The 6,160-nt window shown below is 36.9% G+C and overlaps 1 long non-coding RNA gene across 1 annotated transcript in view; it reads left to right on the top strand.

The window, feature by feature from the left end:
* The window catches only part of LOC113627251 (uncharacterized), a 122,639-nt gene that overhangs the window by 65,408 nt on the left and 51,071 nt on the right, over window positions 1-6,160 (top strand). The gene's annotated exons all lie outside the window — the stretch shown is intronic.

The raw sequence follows: 6,160 nt of genomic DNA, 5'->3' as shown, positions 1-6,160 counted from the left end.
TCTCTTTATTTCCAGATTCACATTATGGTGATACAAAGGGCTGGGACTAGGCATTTCAAATTTAACAGGGCCAAAATTAGATTGCCTCTTTCCCTCCCTGATGCACTCTAATCTACCCCAAATTGCCCTTTTTTGGAAGTGGCATATCCATCCTTCCCTGCATTCTAGTCTCATACTCTAATCAAGCCATCTGACATCTCATATTTTTTCACTCCTTACTTATATCCAGTGACAAATCCTGTCATTTCTAGCTCCAAAATATTTCTCTATCTCACTATCACCACACCAGCTAAAGACACCCTTATTTTATGCCTCCTCTCCTTCAATGGTCTGTCTCCCCAGTGGTACTAGTTTTCCCTTCTGTATGATTTCCCACCTAACTGCTAGGTAGAGCATTTTAATAGGCAATTTCGATCATGTCACCATACTGCTGAAAAGCCTCCAAGGGCTTCTTCATGCCATTAAAAAAATCCCACATCCTAACATGACTCAGAGGACTCCACGTGGTGGCCCCCATCTATTTCTACAGACTCATTTTCTGCCCTTGACAACTTGCTTACCATATTCTACCCACACTGGCCTTTTCCAGTCGCTTTAACTTGCCAAATTCTCCTACTCTTCCCTCAATGCTGGCCCATGCCTACTCAGACTCCAGGTCTCAGAATTGGAGAGGCTTTCCCTACACCCAGCTATACTCCTAGGTAAGGTAGGTTCCCCTTGTTTGCTCTCTCATGACACCCGTTCCATGGTTGTGTATCCCTGAACCTATTATTGGATGCCTTTTTCCTACTTGCTCAGGCTCCAAGAGGAAAACACCACTCTGTTTTGTTCACTGCCATTTCCCCAGTGCTTGATAAGAGTTTGGCAAAATGTAGGACCTCAGTGAATAATGAATGCATGAATTTTCAGACAATTAAGCACAAAATAGATTAATGTTTCATTTTGATTAATTTAAGCAAATCATACCAAATTATACAATCAGAAAAGCTTGCTATTTTTGGCCCTTAATTAACCCTTTATAAAAGTCAGATGTTATCACCATCATCACCATCACCATGAGCTCAGTGTACTTCCTGGATCCTATTGAATGGCTAAGGTGGGCAAAGAGGCAGAGTGGTCAGATAAAAGACAGGATGCTCTGTTAAATTTGAATTTCAGATAAAACACGAGTAATTTTTTAGTGCAATATTTAGGACATACTTATACTAAAAACTTATTTGTTATTTATCTGAAATTCAATTTTAAGCCAGCATTCTGCATTTTTATTTGCTAAATCTGGCAGCCCTACCACAAGGAAAGGGGTCATTTGAAGTTTTTAGAAAGTTTGTTTCAGTGAAGTTTATAGACACACCAAAAGGAGAGGCACAGAAAATAAAGAAACCTTGGAAATCTTTGTGATGGAAGTATTTTTTTCTTCCAGTTTTATTGAGATATAATTGACAGCACCATGTAAGTTTAAGGTGTGTAGCATAATGATTTGACTTACATACATCAGGAAATGATTACCATAATAAATTTAGTGAACATCCATCATCTCATACAGATACAAAATAAAAGAAAAAGAAAAAAACTTCTTCCTTGTGATGAGAACTGTTAGGATTTACTCTCTTGCCAACTTTCGTATATAACATACAGCAGGGTTAATTATATTAATCATGTTGTACATCACATCCCTAGGACTTATTTATCTTATAATTGGAAGTTTGACCTTTTGACCACCTTCATCCACTCCCCCACTCCCTACCCCTTGCCTCTGGTTACCACAAGTCTGATCTCTCTTTCTGTGAATTTGTTTATTTGTTTTTTGAAGTATAATTGACCTACAACATCATGTTAGTTACTGCTGCACACATAGTGTTTTGATATTTCTGTATTATTACAAAACGATCACCACTGTGATGGGAGTATTATCCAAGTTTTAAATTCATTGCTGTTGTATGAGATGGTTAGGACAATTGCTTAAATGAAATGGCAATCCTTTGTTCATTGCCACAGGGGCAGTTGAAGGGATTTGGAAATTTGGTTAGTCAAAACATGTTGACCATAATTTTCATTATTATACAAATCCCATAATTGGAGTCCATTCTAAGTGACAGAATCAGCCATGGTAATGCTTATCTTGTCATTGAGCTTACTGGAACCAAAACTCATTTCAGATAACTAAAAATGCATGACTATACATATGATTGTGCCATTTAAAAAACTTTGGTATTCAAGTTCTTTTTTTAAACCTGTGAACTTGTCACTGAAGGATAAATTAATAATATTCCATTAAAAAATTAAATGATAAAAATAACATATCCTCTTATCTGTCTTTGTCAAGTCAAACTTAACACTGATTTGTAAAGATTATGTGTTGATTTTAAGCATTTTGCCAAAAAATATATTTGTGTATTCCCCTAAGACCCTACAGTGTTTATTTAGAATATAATGTCTTGGGGGGGGGTGGGGGAGGGATGGACTGGGAGTTTGGGGTTAGTAGATGCAAACTATTACATATAGAATGGATGGACAACAAGGTCCTGGCATAAACCATAATGGAAAAGAATATAAAAAAGAATGTATATATATGTATAACTGAGTCACTTTGCTGTACAGCAGAAATTAACACAACATTGTAAATCAACCGTACTTCAATAAAAAATGTAATGTCTTGATATAATTTGCTACTTATGGCCATACACATGATACAGTCATTCAAAAGTTTAGTTTATTAGAATATTTAACATTTACCTTAAAGATTTAGTGTACTGTGATACTAAAGAAGATACTGTGTTGTCACTTTAAAGAAAGAGGGGGTCTAAGATCAGGAACAAGACAAGGTTGCCCACCCTCACCACTATTATTCAACATAGTTTTGGAAGTCCTAGCCACAGCAATCAGAGAAGAAAAAGAAATAAAAGGAATCCAAATTGGAAAAGAAGAAGTAAAACTGTCACTCTTAGCAGATGACATGATACTATACATAGAGAAGCCTAAAGATGCTACCAGAAAACTACTAGAGCTAATCAATGAATTTGGTAGAGTAGAAGGATACAAAATTAATGTACAGAAATCTCTTGCATTCCTATACACTAATGATGAAAAATCTGAAAGAGAAATTAAGGAAACACTCCCATGTTGTCCCATTGCAACAAAAAGAATAAAATACCTAAGAATAAACCTACCTAAGGAGACAAAAAACCTGTATGCAGAAAACTGTAATACACTGATGAAAGAAATTAAAGATTATACAGATAGATGGAGAGATATACCGTGTTCTTGGCTTGGAAGAATCAACATTGTGAAAATGACTATACTACCCAAAGTAATCTACAGATTCAGTGCAATCCCTATCAAACTACCAATGGCATTTTTCACAGAACTAGAAGAAAAATTTTCACAATTTGTATGGAAACACAAAAGCCCCCAAATTGCCAAAGCAATCTTGAGAAAGAAAAATGGAGCTGCAGGAATCAGGTGCCCTGACTTCAGACTATACTACAAAGCTACAGTAATCAAGAAAGTATGGTAGGGGCACAAAAACAGAAATATAGATCAGTGGAACAGGATAGAAAGCCCAGAGATAAACCCATGCACATATGGTCACCTTATCTTTGATAAAGGAGGCAAGAGTATACAATGGAGAAAAGAGAGCCTCTTCAATAAGTGGTGCTAGGAAAACTGGACAGCTACATATAAAAGAATGAAATTAGAACACTTCCTAACACCATACATGAAAATAAACTCAAAATAGATTAAAGACCTAAATGTAAGGCCAGACACTATAAAACTCTTAGAGGAAAACATAGGCAGAACACACTATGACATAAATCACCGCAAGATCCTTTTTGACCCACCTCGTAGAGAAATGGAAATAAAAATAAACAGATGGGACCTAATGAAACTTAAAAGCTTTTGCACAGCAAAGGAACCATAAACAAGACGAAAAGACAACCCTCAGAATGGGAGGAAATATTTGCAAATAAAGCAACTGACAGAGGATTAATCTCTAAAATATACAAGCAGCTCATGCAGCTCAATATCAAAAAACCCAATCCAAAAATGGGCAGAAGACCTAAATAGATATTTCTCCAAAGAAAATATGCAGATTGCCAACAAACACATGAAAGGATGCTCAACATCACTAATCATTAGAGAAATGCAAATCAAAACTACAATGAGGTATCACCTCACACTGGTCAGAATGGCCATCATCAAAAAATCTACAAACAATAAATGCTGGAGAGGGTGTGGAGAAAAGGGAACCCTCTTGCACTGTTGGTGGGAATGTAAATTGATACAGCCACTGTGGAGAACTGTGGAGGTTCCTTAAAAAATTAAAAATAGAACTACCATATGACCCAGCAATCCCACTACTGGGCATATACCCTGAGAAAACCATAATTCAAAAGAGTCATGTACCACAGTGTTCATTGCAGCACTATTTGCAATAGCCAGGACATGGAAGCAACCTAAGTTTCCATCGACAGATGAATGGATAAAGATGTGGCACATATATACAATGGAATATTATTCAGCCATAAAAAGAAATGAAATTGAGTTATTTGTAGTGAGGTGGATGGACCTAGAATCTGTCATACAGAGTGAAGTAAGTCAGAAAGAGAAAACAAATACCATATGGTAACATATATACATGGAATCTAAAAAAAAAAAAGGTTCTGATGAATCTAGGGGCAGGACAGCAATAAAGATGCAGACGTAGAGAATAGACTTGAGGACATGGAGAGGGGGAAGGGTAAGCTGGGATGAAGTGAGAGAGTGGCATGGACATATATACACTACCAAATGTAAAATAGATGGCCAGTGGGAAGCAGCTGCATAGCACAGGGAGATCAGCTCGGTGCTTTGTGACAGCCTAGAGGGGTGAGATAGGGAGGGTGGGAGGGAGATGCAAGAGGGAGGGGATATGGGGATATATGTACGCATATGGCCGATTCATTTTGTTGTGCAGCGGAAACTAGCATAACATTGTGAAGCAATTATACTCCAATAAAGATGTTAAAAAAAGAGAAAGAAAGAGGGGGTCTAGCAATTCAAAGCTATACATGGAGTAGGCAAGGGGCAACTATGTATAAATGGAGTTATTCATATGTCCACAGAATTTTAGAGCTGGAAGGAACCAGATCGTTAAGTCCAAGGGCTTCATTTTACAGTTTGGAAATATCTGCCTAGAAAAGTTAGGTGATATCCATGGCACACAGCAAATGAGTGTTTCACCTAGGAGTAGATCCAGCTTCTTTGCACTGTCTTCTGTATCATAATTTACTTGTTGCTTTTCTGGTTGTAGAATATTTTGAGTCAATCTAAATCCAAGACTAGTTGTTGTAGGTATGCCCCAGAGCCCTTTTCACGCCATCTATTCCATGCATATGTGTATTCTTATTAAATATAAACTCATGTGATAATTGGTTTCAGAATATCATTTTGGAAGATCTGTGATGATTACTTTTATAAGAAAGAAACTCAAGCCAAATAAAACTCACTCTGAGGTGCTGGATTAACCTCATGATAAAACCATCGTCCTTATTTTATAGATGAAGAAGCTGGGAATCAGAGAGGTTAATTTAATTATTTAAGGCACATAGCTTGGAGTAGCAGGTTTTGGATAGAAAACCAGGTTATCCAAATGATTGCATCTATACCCTTTTCTCCTTAATTTTTCAACACCTGTCCTTTCTCCTTTCTTAGCTTGTGACCTCCCTTTTTATTTCACTGAAGCGAACTGAAGCAATCAGAAGAAACTTGTTACAGCTTCCCCATGACAAATCTGTCTAATGCTGACACCTTCTGCTCATCTCCCTTTCATAGAGGAGGAAGTGTCGAGCTCTTATCTAATTTCCCCTCCCTACACACTCTGTAAACGAGATCTCATACCTGTAACCTGCTCAAGAGCTTCAAGCCTGCACTTAGCCCTTTCTCTTCCGAATCATCACTTAACCTGTTTTTGCTAGATTTTTGCAGTCAGCATAAACACATGGCCTAATCTATCGTAGCTCATCTTTAAAAAGTGCTGTTCCTGATACTATAAACTTTGTGCACTTTTCTTTATAGCAAACTCCTCAAAAGTGTTGTCTCTATTCTCTGTTTACTTAATCTTCACTGTGTATCCTGTCCTCAATCCATTTTTTTTTTTTTTTTTTTTTTTTTTTTTTTTTTT

Source organism: Aethalodelphis obliquidens, unplaced genomic scaffold (genome assembly GCF_003676395.1).
Source record: "Aethalodelphis obliquidens isolate GAN/ISIS:26980383/991018 unplaced genomic scaffold, ASM367639v1 scaffold20, whole genome shotgun sequence".
Taxonomy (NCBI): Eukaryota; Metazoa; Chordata; class Mammalia; order Artiodactyla; family Delphinidae; genus Aethalodelphis; species Aethalodelphis obliquidens.
Note: the sequence above shows the minus strand (reverse complement) of the source record. Positions and strands in the feature narration are given on the sequence as shown.